The sequence below is a fragment of the Ruditapes philippinarum genome, unplaced genomic scaffold, assembly GCF_026571515.1.
Source record: "Ruditapes philippinarum isolate M1 unplaced genomic scaffold, ASM2657151v2 ctg7817_1_1_1_1, whole genome shotgun sequence".
Lineage (NCBI taxonomy): Eukaryota > Metazoa > Mollusca > Bivalvia > Venerida > Veneridae > Ruditapes > Ruditapes philippinarum.
The window spans coordinates 23,917-46,246 of record NW_026854488.1 but is presented as its reverse complement, the minus strand read 5'-3'; positions in this window follow the sequence as shown (position 1 = coordinate 46,246).

The following is a 22,330-nucleotide window of genomic DNA, read 5'->3' as shown; positions in this document are numbered from 1 at the left end:
CGAAAATAAGAATGAATCGAGAAAAAAATGGCGGCCATTTTATTTCATTTTATTTAGAAAATAGACCACGTGACCAGATTTTATACTGTTAAAAAATACTGTTATCTATGTAACAGTACAAAATTCGTAGTCACGCGGTACACTTGCATTAACAGTAAGAATAACTCCCAGAGGCCTATGGGAAATTAACATAACGAAAAAAGTGAGGGGTAATAATATTAAATATGTTGTTGGTTCGTAAATTCTGCATAGAAAACTCAATTTAGATACATGTAAGCAATGCCTACAGGTCCGCCAGTCAGACATTCTAAATGCGTTTGTTTATTTGTCTTTAAGTATATTCTTTTACAATTATGATTTTTATATTTTGAGAGTGACTATGCATAAGAATTAGATGTTACACGAGTATGGGAAAGTGATCTGTTATGTAGAGTCTTCGTCCAAATTTTTATCATTTGTTTGTGCTTTATTTCTTGTATTTGGTTTTGTTTTTGTAAAACTATATTGTTTTTAGTTCGTGTTTGTAATATCTGTTCTAAATACTATGAATAGTTCATTACTTTTATGTCTAGTTATTTTTGCCAAATAATGTGTGTCTATAAACACTATTATCTTTTTTTTTATTATAACACCTATGATATATAACCTTAAACCTTGAGTAACTTAAAATACAAAGCAGGTTACATCGTATATTAAAGAAGAGATGATGTTCAATAAATAAATAAATAGTTTGATTGATTAATTAATTGATTGATTGATCTGTTGGATGATTGAAGTCGTCAAAAACAAAACAACAACAAAAAACCCAAAAAACAATCAAATTAATTGATATTTGTATCTTTTGAGAATAGCAAGAAAATGAATTTCGTTTCATGACCTAACTTCAACCTCTTTAAAAAATATCTGGTCAAATAGAAGGTAATGTTTTCAAAAATAACATAAAAGAAAACAATAAAAACGTAAAGAGGAGTGTTTTTTTAAACTTTTGTTCATAAAGTCTCTTAAAGTAAGTTGTAAATGCCTAAATTACTGTAGTAATTTGTAACTTTCTTTTCAAGTCAATTTTATAATTATAATAAAAAAACAACGTATAAAATATTATTATTATTTTCTTTATGTTTCTTTTTTTTAGTAATTTGATACGAGGGTTGTTCAAATATAAATGCAACTACCCCAGTATTTCGCTTTTAACCACGTTTTGCACGATTATGTACATGTATCGCAAATATGGTTGTGTAAGCTCTCAATTGATACATGTGTAAATCAGTTCAGTCTAGCTTTAAGATTAGTTGGAGTAACGCTATCTACTCATGTATACTAACACTATACTAGCATGACCAGACGGGGTACTTTATTTGATGAGCAAAACAAGTAAACGAGCTTAAGACAGAGCAATATTTTACACACAATTGATAACAATGGAAAGAACATGTAATCTAAGTACGTTGTTATTATTATAGCAGTTGTTCTTGTCTTGCAAAATATTCATTACATGATAATAGTACACGCCTTTGCCTGCGAATGAATTGTTAAAATATATATAACCATGAAATGCTTTAATACAACAAATTTAGTCAGAAACGCCAACGCGATCTAACTCGGCCAGGAAAACTCAGAGATAAAAACATTTTTAATGAAAATTCATTGAGAACCTGTGTCCGTTTGCCAACTGTTGGATCGCTAAATGCTGGACCTCATTTTATCTAGCGTTTGACGTATTCTATTATAAACAGCATATATATTCTCAATACATCAGTGAAATCTTAAAAACAAAACCTTATTCAATATGAAATTGGATATGTTAACTGCTAGAAAACGTCTGGTAGAATGACCAGTACACATTATACATTAACCATTCATTGCGACTTATGCACGAGAAAAACATGACAAATCACTGTAAAAAAGCGTTACGCAAAGACAAACATTTTACGCTATACCGGTACTATCAAAACGCGTTAAATTTCAAGTCTTTCCTTAACTAAAATAACAACAAACATTATACTAGCATGACCAGACGGGGTACGTAGAAAACTAACAAAAGAACGGGCTGGAAGTCGCAAACAGCACTTATTATAGACTTAGCTGTTTCGTGACTGCAAATCTTCTGTCTAGTAAATAGGCAACATAGCCATCTTTGCTTTTATCGCATTTCCAACGACTGTGACGTTTCCATCAACGATCACTGACAGAAGCATTTGCAGTAACCGTAGCACCACCGCTTCTTAAAGAATGTAACCCAAAATCAACATCGCCTGCAATTTCACGTTTACTAATATATGGAATTGAGTAAACTCTTAATGAACGAATTACCGTTCATCAACCCAGTAGACTTTACTTTTTAAATGATATTTGTCTGGACCGTGCAATATAATTGAATAATTAACTTGCTAGTTATATTTATCTATTTTATCTATTAGAAATTTTATGTAATAAAATGTAATATATCTGTTATTTGTGTCTTGTTTTCATTGTCAGTCAAATCTCATAGAATTTATCATCTAAGGAGTTAAATAACAAACATACAATATGATAATCAAGATAGCATTCAATGTGAGGTCGCTAATGTTTTCGTTTATTCGCAGCTATCTATACAATATACTAGTATTACTTTAAACACATCATGAACAGGAACTTTTTTTTCTTATTTTGCAAACAGCAGTAAAATATATAATTTGGATTTATTAATCTTTAGTAGAACAACAGTAATTATTCAGATAATAAAATTTTGAACAGAATATAGAATACTTTAACTGATATGATGTTCATTCTGAAGAAATGAAAGTATATAATAGCATTATTGTTATGTCATAATTATCATATTTTATAGTTATATCTGGATGTAGTTGGAGCAAAGTAATATATTTTACATTTAATATCAAATTATTTGTTCTTACATACTTATAAGAATCCAGCTTAAATATCAAATATGAAATAATGAAGTTTTGAAATGTTTGTTTAAGTGAGTCGTATATGCACGTAATTATCACAAAACTTACTTAAAATAGTAAAAGAATATTTGGGAATTCGATGTCGTATCATACATTAAATAAAATGTGGTCTGTAACTATTTGAATGAAGTTTAATTAAAATCAATCGAATTAAGTTGATCTTACACTCCCAGAAGTCATGTTTTCCTACATGTCAATTTTACAGACTTAAGCGTAAATATGTGTACGTTTGAGTTAATTGTCTAAAAGTAATATATTAATGACTCGTGACTGTAAGACAAAATAACATGATGCATTAAACTTACAGTTTTAGCTTTAAAGTTGATTTAACATCACGCTAACAGTTTTAACACAACTCAGTCTGAATATTTCCAATATATTCTAATGAATAATATAAAAGATTCCAGGAAAACACCACAAAGTTCTTCTTATTACTTTTAAATGTACAGAAAACAGTATGAATATTTGAAAGAGAGTACAAGTCAAGATTAATGATAAAGGTTGCAAAGTGCATTGTCCAGAAAATATGTAATCTATATAGTCTAATTATCGGTGCCAAAGTCAAAGTCCTCTAACAAGTCAGCCATTTGTATACCCACCCCTGTACACCCTCCCATAATCCTGAATGGTGATCTATCATGTGTCTTAGCACATTTGCTATCTTGTGTATATTTAGTAATAACATGATTGTCAGTTTAAAAATAGACTTTATGATAATCTTTCCTGTCATTAATAGTCTATGATTGACCGTGTGACCATATCATTTGGTATTTGACGTCATTTTAAAGGTTGTCCAAAGAGTGTTTTATGTCATTGTTATAGTATATGAAACGAGTGAGTAACGGGGGTATAACTGATGCTGGGGCGACATCGAGGGATGTTTCTGCAATAGAATGTCGAGGCCGTCAATAACAAATATTATGTTGCTACTTATACAGCATTGTGTATAACATTATATGTCATTGTGTATAACATTATATGTACACTTTAAAGACGACATGTATGTATATATAGGTCTGAAATCAGTTTACACTATACTAACCGAAATATACCTGGTGTGTACACCAGTGATCGGTTTATTATTAATACACACATTTCCAGCATTTCTAATTTTTACCGGCCAGCATTTATTTTCTGTCTATTTAAGGCATTGCTACAAAAAGTCAAGTTATGCATACAAATTCATTTTAACTTTTCACATTCACAGCATAAACATTTAAAAGCATGTGCACTGATTTTTCTTGTATTTATAATTTGGGACACTAGTATTAGGGATCAAGCAAGACGATTTATAGCTTTCTAGTTCTTTCATTGAGGGGACGCTTGTGCTGCCACACCACTAGCTTTGTTTATAACTGCGTACTTTCCGTTTTTGGCCTCGACATACTTCATTTTGATCAGTCTCTTTTTGTCCATCAAGAATTTGTCAAATATTTCATTTTTTTTCTACTGCTGTCTTACAGCGCCAAATGGAGTCCGGGATATGGTAAACACCGATTCATGGAGGGCACTTCGATAATCCATGAAATGGAGATTCGTTTTGTCCTACATTTTTCGATTAGTTCTCGTGTTCGTTTCAGTTTTCAGTCTAAAGATAGATGAGTATATTGTTCATTGATTCTGCGGTGTTGTTTGTCCAATTCTTAAGTCTATTTAGTAAGTCCATTTGTTTTGCTACTCGGTTTGAAGACAAATTTTATGAGTCTTGGTTTAAGGTTGTTACAGAAATACGTTTTAGAAAATCGTTTTCTTTGTCTATTTTTCCTCGAAATTTGAGGCCTTAGAGTTGAGTCGGCATCTATCAAAACCCTGCTTCCAAAGTAATCATTCATTTATATGCTTCTTTGTTTGGACATAGGGGTGATCATTTATCATACTTAGAACTTCTAGTATTTCATCGGCTATATTGTCACGTTGATCGCATCTGTTTGTTTGCTGAACTTTGTTTTTAAGGTAATGTTTAACATTGTCTTTTAGATGCTTGATACACAAATATCTATCTGCTGATAAAAACTGATTTTTAGTTGTCTCAGTAAGGGCTTTTTCATCGTCTGTCCCGAATTCCATATTTTTTGAAATTCTCATTTCAATGGTATTAATGTCACAATCAACTTCAGTGGCTAAATTTCCAGAAAAGCTTTGTATGTTTTGTATAAAGGGTCTTTATGTAAAAGAACTGGTCATAAGAAAATTGAGATTTCAGTGGTGTTCTTTCGGAAAATTCTTTGATTTTTGTAAACAAGAACTGTCAAAAAATATTCCTCCAAATTGAAGGTTCTATCTATTCCAATTTGCTGTTTCTTGCCATTCGTCAGGAAATGTTTGAGATCTTTAATTCGTTCATTTGTATAGCATATTATTGAAGGGACCTGTTCTTTGTGGTGTATAACTGTTTGGACATAGGGGAGATCATTTATCATACTTAGAACTTCTAGTATTTTATCCCGTTGATTGCATTTGTTTGCTGAACTTTCTGTTTACTTTTATATTCTTAAAAATCACGAGGAGATTCTTCTTTTTTGAACGATTGAAAATCTGTTTGAGTCTGTCATGTTCATTCAACTCTTTCAGCTTGACCATTGTCTTTGGATTAAAATATGAATAACAAGATCAACAAGGAAAGGTGGCGTTCAATGAACGCAACCCGGAGTCGTGTGAACGTTTTTCCCGTCCGTGCATTACCATGTTGTTTAAATTCAATGGGTTGATTACCCTTGTATTCGTACAACGCGACACTCGCAACATTTAGATCAGATTTCTTCTCGAAGTATAAAACACGTTTTTTGAAAGTTGCTCTCTCTTAAACTGTGGATAATACCTGCTTAACCCATTACACAATATACACGCATTTTAACGCCTTTTTCAACCCCCGTCCCCTTTTTGTTGTCTCAAATGTTGAAAAAAAGCATATTTAGGCCCCTAATACTTGTTTTTGTTTAAGAAAGTTTTTTTTAAAAAAGTGACCACTTTTTCGGCGCGGCCCCCAACCAAAAGATACATCAGGGAGTTGCCAGAAGGGGGATGTGCCCCCTGCTGTTTGGGAGGTTTGAAGAGGGGCAGCAGTCCCCCTCGATGCCAAGGACATTTTGGATTTGTGAGAGGCTAAACATGACCCCAGATCGATCATAAGGTAACGTGTAACTAACGCTGAAAAACATTTGATTGTCTCAATCCATTGAGAAGTTGCAGCACTTTGAAATCAATTTTGATGGAAAAAATCAACTCAAAATAGTGATTTTTGGCAATTTTGAGATGTCCCCTCGTTGCCATGGTAACATTTGTGCCAAGTTTGATTAGTATTGAAGCAGTTTTTATAGTTTTATAGCAATTTGAACTTGTAACGGGAGACTTTTCAATGAAAACAGCCATTTTTCACAAAATTGATTAATATCTAACACACTTAATGAAAGAGATAAGACTGACTACAATCTATTAAATTTACAGAACAGCCAATAACGTCCCTTAAACGTTTGGCTACATTTATAACAGTCTGATAATCACAGAACACAAAGGACTTCCGGTTTCTGGTGTAAATAAGCTGAAAATGTGTTCCTAATGAAAATTAAATAAAAAACATTGTCATTCCAGAGAAAAGAGTAAAACTTAATAAGCAGGACATTTTTTTTGCGGTTTTCTTTTGTGATTCTGCAATATTTCTTGAATACTGGTTGTAGTAATTGCGTATTTCGTATCTTAAATTTTGATAGGAAATTCTGCAACATGGCTTCATAAAATTGTGCTAAAATTGACCCATCTTCATACAAGGTAGACTGACGGTCTTTTGTGTCTTTGTGGACATAGCCGGAAAAGCATACCCGGTTTTTACATATTGATGGTACGAATGCAACAATTGGAGGAAAACTTTGCAGCCATAAAAAGGTCTTTTAATGAAATTAAAAGGAAAGAATGGCAAGAAAAAAATTGAGAGTGCAGTTTTAGATTTTTTTTGTTAACAAGAAATGAGATAAGAAGGGAAATGGTATATTAAAATTTTTGGGGTTGGCAAAAGTAAGGCAGATCAACCATTGGATAAGAGAGCCAAGGACTAACTAAAGTGAATAAAACTGTCAGTCATGCAATGGGAGAAGTGGCGGTGGTAAGAAACAGAAAAGTTACAGAAGGAAATATTCCCAATGAGACTGTGGAAGCTGTAGAAGATGGAGGCAATGTCCTTGAAGGAAATTAATCCGATACTGGAAATGAATTTCAATCTCAAATAAAAAGAAAGAATAAAAACCTAGAGCAAGGCCTATAAAATAGAGAAAAACAGAATCCTTAAAGAAAGTTCAACACAACAAAATTGAAAATGTTGCAGGCTCGGTTTGATTGAGCCTGTTCATGGACGGTACTGTAAAGTGCAAGTTAACCGTCCACGCCCCCTAGCACCGGCTTAAGCAGAATTCAACATTTAACACGAAAATGACGAAATTTTGAATTTAGAAACATCCGCAGATGTGTTTATACGACGGTTATCATGGAACTTTCAATGTGACACAGTAGTGCCATTCCATGAAAAGCGGCGTATGGTCCCCAAGTAAAAGAAAGCTTTTGCCCTAAACGAGAAAACAATGGGCGGAACTAAATAAAATGGAATTTTGAAAGGGGATCTGAGGTTATGAAGCCTGCATATCACAGATAAGACGTCAAAAGACAAATTTAAAAAGCAGGCAACATATCCTAAGGGTGATTATACAGTATTCAAGTAGGAATACTGGAACCACCCAAGTTTAAAAATGGCCGAATAGAAGAAACTTAAAGTACCACATAACATGTATACACAACAATAATGTCGTGCTGAACGATCTTCAAGGCTCGAAAATATAATATCATGTGCCACACGGCACAAATAACGCGGTTATTAGATTGAGGTATGTCGACGGGCGGGCGGGCGTAAACAATTTCTTCTGTGCGTAACTCCTCCTACATTTCTCAATGGATTTTGACGAAACTTTCACAGAAGCTTTGTTATCAAGTGTCCTGGCGCATATTGTCGGGGTTTTGTGATTGGATAATATTTGACCTAATTATGGCCCTTTGTTTTTTTTCCTTATACAGAATATATAATGAACAATTTCTTCTATGCTCAACTGCTACATTTCTCAACGGATTTTGTTCTAACTTTCACAAAAGCTTTGTCATCAAGTGCCCTGGCATATAGTGTCGGGGTTTTGTGATTGGATAATATTTGACCTAATTATGGCCCTTTGTTTTTTTCCCATATACAGAATATATAGTGAAATATGATGAACAAGATCGACAAGGAAAGGCGGCGCTCAATGAACGCAGCCCCCACCCGACCCAGCAACTTCTTCTGTGTGCAATTCCTCCTACATTCATGATTTACATTGCACATAGTTACATTGTTTGTTGCTTGTATTTGTATTTCAACTTCAACATATTTATCTACAATGGTGATAATTGAAAACCTGGTTTCATGGCATTGCCATGTTTCTTGTTTCGTCTTCAAGTTGTTCAAACAAGTTTCGAAGCTAGAGATTAGGGTATTTTATATTGTGAAAGCTACACTTCACTTGAATTTGAAAACAATAGAGGTTTTATACAAACTCAGACAACATTTCATATTAAAACTTGAAATACATGTTAATGATCAAGATACTCGTATGTTAGTTATTCCCTAAAACCTGAGACTCTTTTGACATATTAACTGCCGACCTAAATGTTGATGGATATGATTTATTTTTCTGGACTGTTGATAAGAAAGGCATAGGTGTTGGTGTCTACATAAAATAATGTATTTCATGCGAGCAATGTAAGTGTTAACGTAAAATGCATACAAAGAGTCATGTTGATGTGAAATTAAACTCAAAAGAACGCCAATCGTGATTGATAAAACTGATCTTGAAGCTCATGAGATCAGATAAAATTTCATCTCACACAAAAACAAACCAATTTCCTTATGTATCTAAATTTTATTGATTCATTAGATACATAATTTATCTGTATTTTCATATTTCGAAACATTGATATACATTGATAGTTAAGTTTGTTTTAAATTTAGGATGTTCATGATTCATCGTGAGACTAAGCGGTTTATAATTACGAAGTATTGAGACATTTGAGTTATAGAACGCTTGCTTCCAAGGCACTGTTTTATTTTGAACGTACATGCTACAGTGCTTAAGATATTAAAATTTAAAGAAAAATGGAATAACATAACGATTTAATACAAACCTTCATTAATTATTTGCCATTACATTCGTCGTGTAAGGGGAGCGATGGCCAAGTGGTTCAAGTGTCTACATCTCAACATCACGGGTTCCAGACTTACTTAAGTCACGACCATGTTTCCCAATAGGACACCAGTACTGATTAGTTCTTGGGCTCGACTCGATATTGATTAATATAAGCTGCAAGAATTTAATTTTCAATCGAGCTAAACTAAAATCTATCATGTTTTTTTACAACACATACTAAATTAAGAAAAAAGTGAACAAGTATACAGTCTAAAAATCATTTCAAGCACTGAGCGCCTTTCATAATAGCTTTACATTTTGCATATTTATCATATTTACGTCATATACATGAAACCAAAGCATGATATTACTTTTATTATAATCTAGAAGTATGCTGAAAGGAAACTGGTAAATACAAGCAAATGTCAGCATAAATCGTATACTTTATATGTATTATCAATTATATTACATCTTTCATATATTGCTGGCAAACGACTGCGATTAAAATAGAATCGTTTCCTAGCTAAGTTGTGAAAATCAAGCACTCTTATTTGAAAAACAACTTAAAAAATAAATAAATAAGAAAATACTATTCACTGTACTATTATTCGAAGCGGTTGTTATTTTCCAGTATTGTTTCCAGTAACTCTTAATATTTCTTTATTACAGGTATGTGAAAATATAATTATCTACATTCATTAATGTATCTTAAATTTAAAAAATGTCATCAGAAAAAACATATACAAATGTTTGATATAGATGACTAAATAAAAACAGTTTAAAATGTTACAGAGATTTGATCCACATTTTACATGTATTTTATTGGCTTATCATCACTATCTGGTACAAAATAATAGTACTTAACGAAGTTAGCTTCAATAATCTTGGAAAGTTTCATGACATTTATTAATAAGCAGACCTCCTGATGAAGGAAGTTCTTTACCTTCATGATCTAGGTCTACTACAGTATATAACAGAAGCTTTGAAATCACGGGAACACTAGGTAGATTTTCGTTTTGGAGTGTATTTTTCTCGTTGGATTCACCAGAGTTAAAGGATATGTAATATTTCATACATTTTGTAATATTCATATTTTATTCAAATAGTCCGTTTGTCACTTAAACAAAGTTCATTCGTAACGATGTAGGGCAACAAAGACTTTAATAAAGCTATGTTTAAAACCTATAATATCTCGTTACTCTGTGAATAACACATCTTGCAATTCATATGCAGAGTATCAAATTCAACAACTAAACTCTTATCCAGTGCTGCAAAACTTAAGATAAAAGATTGCATTATTTCATCAAAAAGCAAGGAAATTTCAGATGTAATGCATTTGTAATCTAAAAGACACAACTTCTATTGTCGTGTTGTATTATCATGATTATGTGTGCATGTAGAGTTATTTGTAGAACAATTTAACTACCAATAAACACATGGACAAATGGTTTCGGATATTGACAGATGAGCATTTCTAAGCTTCCAAGTTTATCAGTATGCATAAAAATACATAAACAAGGGAAAACATCCTAAATAAATATAAAACCATGTCTACAGAAGACAACAGTCATTACAAAAATTGGAATTATGATTATATATTTGTATTTATTGTTGTTCATCATTAAACGCAAACGAGCTCCGTGTTTGCATAGGGCAATTATCCTAGACATTTCTTATATCTTGATGAGGTTCTACTAATTGTGTGTTAAATTAAATTATAATTGTTGATTTCATAATCTTACAGCATAATTATCATTTCATTGTTGTGTGATTTTATCTAATTTCGTACGATATATATATCATAAAGGTTTATAAATTCCAAGTCATCAAATAAAGCTACATAAACGAATGGTTTTCTTATGTTAACATAAAGAAACAGTACTTTCTAAATTTATCTAAAAGGCTTTTTCTTTTGAAAAGGCAAGCAGAAGGCTCAAATTTAAAAACGCAAGTATTTTTATAAATGAAAACGCATAACTTTTTCACTAAGTTTACATGATTGGCCTTGAATAACTGATTTTGCAGTGCTGCATGTAAAATCTATTTTTGCATTTTCCGATAAACATGCACTCGCGCGCACAATACATGAATTGCTTAGCTGGGCGCATTTAAACATGTATGTAACAAAATACGAATAACACTTATTTATAAAGAATGAAACAAAGGTTAATACAGTGATGGGAATACTTTGTTGTTAAATTAACTAATGGAATAATTTGATAGTGAATGTTTAAAAGAATTTTTAAAGGAATTATTTATTTCCTCATTTTTCTGAATATCAAGTTTGTTTTTTAACAACTATGATGTAAGTAGATCATGATGTAAGTGGCAAACAATCGGTCTTTTTATATTTGTGAACATTAAATGAATATATTAGGTAATATGAAAGGGTTATAAAGTATAAAAAAGATATTTATATACATGCATACTCCTGTTATATCCTGACAATTACGCGCATGCGCATACATATTAGTCATCAAAATGGCCGAATACATTGCAACAAGTACTTTTTGCGTTTATTCTCATAAATAAATGTGTCTTGTCTGGCTATTTGCACTATAGTTTCTTATATCATTTTAATCGTTTTATCGCAGAGCTTTTAGTTTTTGATGTTTTAGTCTTTTCCGACCCTCAAAGCCTGCAAACAGCTCTTTTTTACACATTTATTTAGTTTGTTTACATTCCCCGCCACAATTATGTTGCAAGAAATCACTATCAGAGCTGTCAATCGGAGAAAGCATTTTCAAGTTTCAACAAGTGTACCTGTTTGATATTAAAGTTCGAACAACAAGATAATTTTTAAGTATTAGTCACCGAAAACATCTCGTCACCAGTTTGTTTTACAATGATGTTAGTCCTAATTTTGATGTAATACGGAAGGTTCAGATTTATATTTATCAGATTTGTCTTATTTGGAACGTTTTTGTTGTTTCATCGACCTTTTGATCTTGGTTGATATCATCTTCTGTCTTCAATAAAGTTGAGCTGACTGTCTGTTAAACGAAATTGTCCTGTGTGCCTACTTCGTCAACTTTTTGTCTTTTGTTTTGAAAGTTCACACATTCTCGACTTGCCTTGAATCATCCCCTCGTGCTTTAAATATAGTTTCTGTAACGCATATTAAGCATTCTATGTATATCGTTATATGTTGTTGTCAAGTCTACTTTCTGTTTGGGTATCTACACCTTTATAAGTATAATCCGATGCTTGCATGTTAAAACAGAAAATAAAGATTTTTTTTTATAATTAATGAGCTTGCTTAAACAGATAAACAATAACTTAAATGAGTGTGATGCATTATGTTTACAATAATGTCATGTAATTTATCCAACATAATAGAACATGCAAATTGTCATAAGACATTTATATTATGAATAGATAGTATAAATTATTAAATGCTATATGTGGAGAATAGCTAATAGAAAGGCAGCTAATATCATGCATTCAAAGTGGCATGCCATTGAGAGACAACTACACATAAGCTTTATCAAATTTGAATTTATTTCCACAGTTATGTTCATTCTGCATTCCATCATGTCATCAATTCAGTTTAAGCACATGATACAGATATGGTAGCAAAGATTACTTATTTTATCATGATCATTGCTTAACATTGCACATTCTAATTAGGATAAAAAATCTTTAGGATGTATAATTAAAGTAAGTTCACAAAAGTTTTTAAAGACAATTTCACACAAGCTAAAGAACATATCAAAAGTTACAAAATGCCATATGAAAGTATAATTAGACGTTGTCATTTCAATAACTTTAAAACACATGACATTAGACTTGATTTTTTTAAATTTAGAAACATGATTAAAGATTTCCATATAAATTAAGTAACGAGGTTCTTTGTTGGAAAAAATGTAATTTCATTGATAAACACATACACAAGCAATGTATTAATTATGAAAATTAACATGTGCTTTTGTGGACATATCTAGAGACCTGGTATGAAGAGTTAAAGTAAATGGCAATGTGAAAAAAAACTTGAAAAGTTATATCAAACAGTTCCCTATAGTACTTATAACATCTGTTTTGTCTCTGGTATAATTCGTTGATTTTATTCATTTGAACATTTTTACATGTTTGAAATAATTTGTTTACTAGATTTATCTAAAAATTATTAAGTCTAAGACCATGATACAATTTATGACCAGTAGAATACAAATATTAGGTTGATTAATGACTTAAGAACATACCATTTTGTATTTTAATTTCGTTTTTATTACAAATATAAACTTTTTAATGTTAAATAGTCAATTCAGTAGAACACTAAAGCATTTATTTATGGAAACCACAGTATTCTTTATCTTTTGTATGGCTTTGCGAAAGTTGCCTTATTCTATATCAAATATATAATATTCATTCATTCATAAAAATGTTAATTTTCTTAATGTTCTGAAAGTCAAGTATTACAAAAATAAGGATTAAAATATGTTTATTATTAAAACCTCACATAAAATATATAGTTGTATTTAAAATGCATCAATATATACAATGTATATTGTAAAACGAAATTAAAATACAAAATGGTATATTGAGTATATATTCATTCTCAAAATATCAATTGAAAAATAAATGTTTGATAAAAAATATATGTTGGATATATCTGGAATTATGAGATGTTATGAATGTCTTATAGCAACTGTGGTTATTGGTTACTGTAAGATAAAATAAATTGTCTGAAATGACCTCCTCGGACAAAACTCAGTTCATACCCACTTAGACAACTTAACCCCTTGGATAATTTGATTGAAATACCTCATCCCTCGCACAAAGCTCATTAAAATTACACATAACCTTTTGTAAGAAATAAATCCTTAACATAGCCTCCTTAGGCACTTCTTCCATACCTCATAGGCACAAAGACCACCCCCACAGGAACAACTTCAGATAATAATAAATATATTTTACATCTGAACAGCCTCCATTTATACTAAAAATTAAATATTATATGCCACTTTGAATGCACAAATGAGAATGATTTAGTTTTTGCCATTCTCTACATATAGCATTTAATTAGTTGTATTTTTATTCATCTTATCCAATGTCAATTTGCATGGTCTATTATTATAGATACAGTACATGATAGTATTGTAAGCATTATGCATCAAATTATGCATCACATTGATCATCTGTATAAGCAAATATGATTAGAATAATTTTAATATAGCCAAATTATATCCTCCTTCGTTGTGCCTTATGGTCAGACATTAGCAAAAAGTATAGTATTTACAGTAACTTTAGATTTAACAATGATTTCACTCATGTACCAAGACAAACACTTTGAAACTAGAATATCTGTTAAGAAGCTGTCATTGATTAGTACGATTGTTAAAATAAATCAGTTTCCCATCATCCTGATTTAATCATCGATTTTACTAAAGTTTAACTGATTTTGTTTACAGAAAAAATGCTGAAACCAAATACCATGTTTGTTTAATACTTTTATTGAATTTAAAATTTAGAATAAATGCATTTTTCTATCTTCAAAGCAAGTTTATTATTTTTAGAATAAATATATTTCCCTCAAATATCAGTTTTTTACTGAACAATTAGTTGTTTAACAATAATTTTTTTGAACATAGATATATTTTGAGTGAATCAAAATATTTAAGATAGGCTATTGCAATATATGTCAAGCCATTTGGAAATTCATTGTAATTGACATTTAATTTTTTTTTAAACTTAGCTATATTTACGATATGTTACGCATGTTTCATTCATATTTTGTAAATGTGAATGACATAATTACTTTGCTTATAAAGCAGAAAACACCACAGAAAAAGTTTTTAACAATGATATGTTTAAAAATAAACTATTACATTGATAGAATTGTAAGTTTTTTAATATTCTCTTTAATGTTAAATATACTGGAAAAATATTTGAAAGCTAAGCAGAATATGAAGCCTATGAAAATACCTACATACAAGTAATTAATGCATGTTGCTTTTATAACAGTATAAAATGTATGATTAGATAAATAAAATTAATTGTAATTTATTTTAAACTTATATTTTAATTAAATCAAATATTTTGTGAAACAAATATTTTGTTTCCTTTTCTAGGTGTTGTCCCCTCAAAGATCGACAGTCCACGTAAGCAAATTTTACTTCAATGTTAGTTAAAACATATTTAGTTCAATATTTTATCAATTTTTTACACTTTATATATACAATTATTACATTTAGTTTTTAAGGGACAAGAACGAAAGAGAATTTATATAGTTCTTCTGCCTGAAGAACAATAAATATTTTAACAAACATAAATTTGTTTTTGTTTTTTTTTACAAAGAAAAAACAACAACAAAAAACACTACTCCCTCATGCTGTTATCGACAAAAAAAGACTAAAGAAAAAAAATTACAAATAGTTGTACATGTATCTGTTGAAAAACTGTAAGAACTACTTTGAATTGTACAAGACAAATAAGCTCATACTGTACTAAATACATTTGTAAGAAAGTAATACAAGTACCATGTGTAACACTGAATAACATCTAAAATTATTAGTGCATAAATGGTTTAATGGCAATAAAAGTGTTTTCATCATGATTTACTTCTTCTATTTGACCTAGATGTGCTGTGTCGATCGGAGGATATTCCTTTGGTTGTTCGTTCCTATAGAAACGAAGAATTAGACAGAATGGTGTTTCTTGGACCAGCTAAGGATTCCATTGTTATATCTGGTATAAATTTATCTCATCACTTTGTGTTTAAGATTTAATAAGATTCCACTGATTAAAGGTTTTTTTCCAGAAGAAATATATTTCTTATTTACTTGACCACTGTGGAATATTGAACAGAAGTATACTATTCAAATAACGCATAAGACAGTTTCATAGCATTAAATTTCTGAATAAACATACGACAAATTTTAGTTATAAAACACTCCTTTACACCAGTTTTGTGTTTGAAACAAGTACTTAAATAAATATACCAATGATAAAGCCTTCAAAATAAACTGAACTATAATTTACCAATAGTTAATATTTATTTAAGTGATAATATATGACAAAAACCACAATTTATTTGACATTAATAACTTTCTGTAATGAATATGTTTTCTTATATAAAACCTGAAATTTATTGGTACTGAGTACAATTTTTTTTTAAAATTTAAAGTTAGAATGGTAACTTTCATTGAAAGGCATCCACTATTTTCACGGTTTGTTTATATGTCACCAGAGCGTCAGATGACCTTTAAAAATATTGTTGATATTGTTGTTGTTATTTATGTTTTTGGCTCGTTTGATTTTTTTTTGGCAGATCTCTCTAGAAGTAATTCATTATTTTTTCAGGACAACCTCTTGATGAAAATATGAAATCATATGAAGTAAGTTATGGAAGGAAAGTCCTTAGTTATAAGTTCAGAAAGTAAAGTGAGTTTTAAATTTTATTTGTCTTTTACCGTCTGTTTTATCATCTGTATGTAGCAATTTCATTGTATAGTTCGATGTTTAATCTACAAAGATAAACGTAAAAGTGGACTAAAGTCTTCTTACCAACTAGCATATGTATTCAATATCTTTATTGACTTAAAGTTTTCTTAGAAGCCTAGAGACAGAGATAGAGTTTTTTCCCAATTGTTTTAGGTATGATAAGCATTTCGTTTATCCATTTTATTATAAATTGGACAAAACTTAAGTAAAATAACTGTTGGTTTTTTATTTCAGGATTATCTCTTTGAAGAAGTATTTATGGAGGTGATTAAATCGACAAAAAAAAAACATTTAATATACAAAATATTCTAAGATTGGATAAGAAACTTTCGTTAAAAGGATATAATATAATATGATACCTGTCTTTTTATGGCTATGAACATTGTGGGCACTATGCTATGTAAAAAATGGTAAAATGTTGGTAGAAGCATCGTTAATATTAGAGAATTGTGAAAGTTATCAAATCAATTAGTTTCAAAAAATAGTTTCAAATTTAATATACCTCAAATGAATTTTAAGGGCAGTGTTCATTTAATGTTAAATTATTTTTTTTCTTTTAGTGAATGTTTGTAATTTTTATTCAACTACCTCTATAACTTATTACCTCAAACTTTTAAACATAACAAAAATGAAATAAAAGGCATTTAGTATGTCAAAATCTTGCAATTTATTTTTGATAATTGAAAGACTTATAATATTTTTTAGATTTACATGCTATTTGGGATGTACATGTATCATAATCACATTTCAGTTCTGAGTATCTGAGTAAAAAATCTTTTTTAGACCATCATATACAATATATATTTGTATATTTGGTTGATTTTTGTTCAACATAACACACCTTCATGTATAATGTTATAAGATTTAAAGCTGAATAGATATATAATTTATTCCCTTCAATGTACATGAAGAGCTGAATAGAGCAGTAGGGTACATTGAAGAAAGATCTACTTTATTATAAAGTACAACAGTTTGTTTTGTATTTTCATAATTATATTATTCAAAATGTTCGAAAATAAGTTTTATTTAGATTGTTACTAGTATTTTCTTTTGCAGAGGTTAACGAATGCATAATCTAGCTAACACATACAATAATGAAATACGTCTTGTGCTTTCTAAAAGTTGGGACCAAAAGAAAAAACCTTTTTATATACATAATTTTATACATAAGCTCAACTAAAACATGGAAGAATATGGGAACAAAATCAAAATTCAATTACATGAATTACTAATGTGTTGTGTTTTTCTACAACTATATTCTCAAAGAAGAAATATGTCATTGAGATTATAGTACTTTTATTTGATCGTGATTTGAATTTGTTTTCATGTTATTATTATTATGAGAGAGAGAGAGAGAGAGAGAGAGAGGGAGAGAGAGAGAGAGAGAGAGAGAGAGAGAGAGAGAGAGTATTCAAAATAAATATAAATAAAGTTCAAGATAAAACTGATATGAAATGTTACTACTATCTATATGCAGAAGAAATAGTCTCAATAAATTAGCATATGGCAGTCTAATCTATAATTAGGGCCGGGGTATCACTGCTTAAGTGGATGGTTAATTCAGGCATTATAAAAGAAATCGTACATCTAATGTGAATTAATTGTGAAAATCAATTACATATATTTTAAAGTCTATATACATGTTAAAAGTAACCATTGTTGCCGTAAAAGCATTTTTTTCTGTTTTAATTTTTGGGAAGGGCTTTTATCTAATGTTGCTAGAACTTGTTGCTCAACCCATTTGATTTTTGTTATATACCTATCATTTGTATAATTTGAATGATATGTTAAACTTAACAACTATATGACAGAAAAAAATATTTTCAATGAAGTCTTCTACTTTTAAACTTTCACAATTGTATTTTGATTTTTGGAAAAGAACATCGATTTTAATTCCTAATTCCTAATTCAATATGTTATGATGTTACTGGCATGTCAAATTATTGTAATGGCTGTTTTCAATTTGATAAAGTAATTAATGTGTAAAAATGTATAAAAATAAAGATAGATATGTGTATTTGTGTTTCTTGTTAAAAATTACAAGATATTTTGAGGGAACGATATATAAGCATTTACTTAACACCAATACATTTAAACATTTGTAGAATTGTTTTCTCATGTGTGTTGTCAAGAGTCAATATTTAGATTTGGATGCTGGCATTTACTGGTATCCAACTCGTAAATTCTTGTATAAAACTTCTGGATGAAATGGGCAATAATCAATGAACTGTTTTGGTTTCCTCTATTCGAGATTCATCTCCCTTTGCAAAGACTTGGTTTTTTTTAAAGCAGTCTGCCTCCCCATGATCTATGTTACTTCACCTTTCGACTCCGCTTGAACTGTCACCAAAATAGTCACAACTATCTCCAAACATCACATTTGTAGAAATTTTGGTGGGATTGAACTATTTGGCTGTTTCAAACATGATTTCATTAAAGGCCCATTATGCCTCAGAATGGCTTTTATTTCTATTTTTCAAAAAGCTGTTTATTTTTGGTTTACTTAAATAGTTTCCAAAAAAGTAATCATTGGCCAAGTACCTGATCCATTTTTTCATCTGCTGCTTTTTTATGCAGTTTGTACAGTTATAGCGATTTAGTATTTTGTATGGAAGTCAAAATACTTTTTTGTTTACATTTTGCTACTTTTATGACACATCATTTTACATTTATCGCTACATTCTTCCTGTAACAAGCAATTAACTTGCTCTAAAAGAATTATTTAAACGTTAAACAATTCATGTTTGCCCAATCTAAAGAAGTAAAACAAATTCGTTTCTGAGGCATAATGTGCCTTTAAAGTAAAAATATAAATATTACTCTTACTATCTACAGTATCTGAAGAGTCACCCTCTATGCATTATTTTGAGGTAGGGGGAAAAAAAGAAAAAATTTAACCCGTTAAAGTTTGAAAATCAGTTTTTTTTAATAAATACGTAAAGCTAGATTGGGGGCAAATTCTTAATAATTATACAGTTATTATGAATATTTATGTGTACAGAGCAAGGAAATATATCCCAAATTTATTTTTATATATCATTTTGTAATTCCCGAGCGTATTTAACTCGCTCCTTCCGGTCATATGTGAGCAAATAGGGTTTTCATCTCAAAGTTATTGGCCTAACTTTCAAGTGATTCTTCAGAATCGTATGAGATTACCCTTTTGATATCCTGCGATATAGGCTTTCTGGATAAGTGAAAGTCTGGCATCTTTGTCTATGTTAAGCTTGACATTATAAATATTTTTGTCATCTTTTTTTAGCGTTTTCTACAGACTTATAGGCATCTTAAATTGACTCGTGCCCATTCTTTAATTTATGTTTCCACATCGAACAGTTGCATATCCAGAAAGCCAGAGATACAGCAGCTTCTGGACAGATTCCTATTTGCCAATCTAGTGCAGGACAATGAAGTCCAAGTGGCGAAAATTGGCGAAAGAATGGCACATGTCTTCCCGGAGAACACTTAACAAAACAAGAGTGTTCAAATCTGGATAAAATGTGATCCCTCGGAAGCATTTATCTAAAAAAATAACATGGAAATTGCTGACTCGGTTTTATTGACTTTGTACATGACAGATAATGAAAAAAGTGAAACATCCCTCGCGTCCTTTGCACCGGATTGAGCAACACTCAATTTTCAACACTTGAAGTTCCTGAAATCAATGATTTTGAAAAACGAGAAGAATGTAACACCACTGACATGAACTACGGTGCAACGTTTAAGAGCTGCCACATGGCACTTGACATCTGCTGTTGTAAGGTATAAAAATCTGGATAACGTGTGATCCCTCTGAATATTTAACAACAACAAAATTACATGAAAATTGCAGAATCGTTTTCATTGAGTTTGTATAAGACGGATAATGAAAAAGTACAACATCCCTCATGCCCCTCGCACCAGATTGTGCGGTTTTCAAATTTGAACAATTAAAAATTCTGGAATGAATGATCCACAAAAACTAGATCGATCTAGTCGGTGAAAGTCAGATGAGGTGATTTGCGTGGCATCAGCACAAATTCCCAACTGTACAATTTCTTCATCAGTTGAGTCATCCTCATGCAAGAATGGTTACGCCTACTGACTCACAAACATCCACTTATTTCAACCCCGATGTAAGTACTTCTCCTTCAAAGATAACTTCTGCTAATGCATCGACAAGCAATACTTCAAAATCTGATTTGTGTACCTCTCCAATGGTACCATTAGCTGGTATACATTATTTTATGATTTGTATCCCTCTCCTTTGATAACGTCTACTAATGCAGCAACTGGCAGTATTTCCACTAATTCTGTGTATCCTTCCCAGTGCTTAACTTCTTTTTATTCTTCCCAGTCTATGGTAACCCCTGCTAAAACACAAACCTTCGATTACCTTTGCTAATACACAAAAAAGAATTTCAATAATCATGTTTTTTCTTCTTCATCAATTATTACCTTTGTTGATATTCCAACCTCAATGTTACCGTGCAAGTAAGGTCATCTGACGTTCACAATTAACCGTCAGCATTTGTAGTGACGAAGAAATTATCCAAACGTCATTTTGCTTGCGATAAATAAACTTAATTTATCTGAAATGAAAGAAGAAAGAAAAAATAAAAGAATTGTCAGATATGATAACACAGATTAAAAAGGAAGGGTTGCAATAATGAACGCAAGGTTCATTGGTATTGAATATGTTGCGTAAGACAGGGGAAAGCAGAAACAGATAAGAAAAAAGATGCAAAACGGCAAAAAAGAAAAATGGATAAAAAAACAAAAATTAAAGATTGACAAGGAAAGAATACAAAAGAGAAAAGAAGCATATAACAGTGAGAAGTGACTCATAAAACACATCACACATCAATTCAATTGATTCATAAAAAAAATAGATATTAATTTTCTTTTTTATGATGATAATCTGCAACAAATACAACCAGAATTCTAAATACAATAGTGGGAAGGGAAATAACTCTTTATCGCTTACAAGAGCAGAATGTTGGTGTTCCCTCCTCTTAATTGAACTGATCATGTTAGTAAGCAATATATTTTCATTTTACTATGAAGCACTACTTTGGCAGAATTTAATCACATTTCATAAAGGCATTAGCTCAGAGTAATTAAAGATATGCTATGCTCAAATTTTATATTTGAAAATAAAATATTGATAATTGGTTCACAATCTTTTTGTAACTATTAATATACATGTTTTGACTTCAAACAAAGGAGATATTTCATGCTTTAAATCCTATACATTACAAGTGGTTATATTATGAATATATAGTGTCGTTACAAACAGCTTTACTTGATCCGTAATAAGGAACGCAGATTCCTTTACATAATTTGTACGTTCTTTTATTTAATTAAGACATATTCGGTAATTTTAAAGATTTCAATAACCTTTTTCTGAAGAAAAACATATTTAACTCAAAGATGAGCGTAGTATATCTTTAACAACCTTAAGGTTAAACCAATATCAATTTCGAAAACATGTACAATTATATCCTTATTTTCTTTCTACAAAATGAAACAAAACACTTATGTACGTTTGTACGATTTGATATTTCAAGTATGTCTATGTATAATAATATACCGTTGATACAAAATGACAAAAAATAGGACTTCAATTTATCATAACGATAAGGGTACAAAAAAATTGACTATATCAAACAATAAGCATGCCCGAATCAAGCTTAAACAACAGCAAAAAAAAAAAAAAAAAAAAAAAAAAACACCAAAAAAGCCCCAACAAATAAACAAATCCAT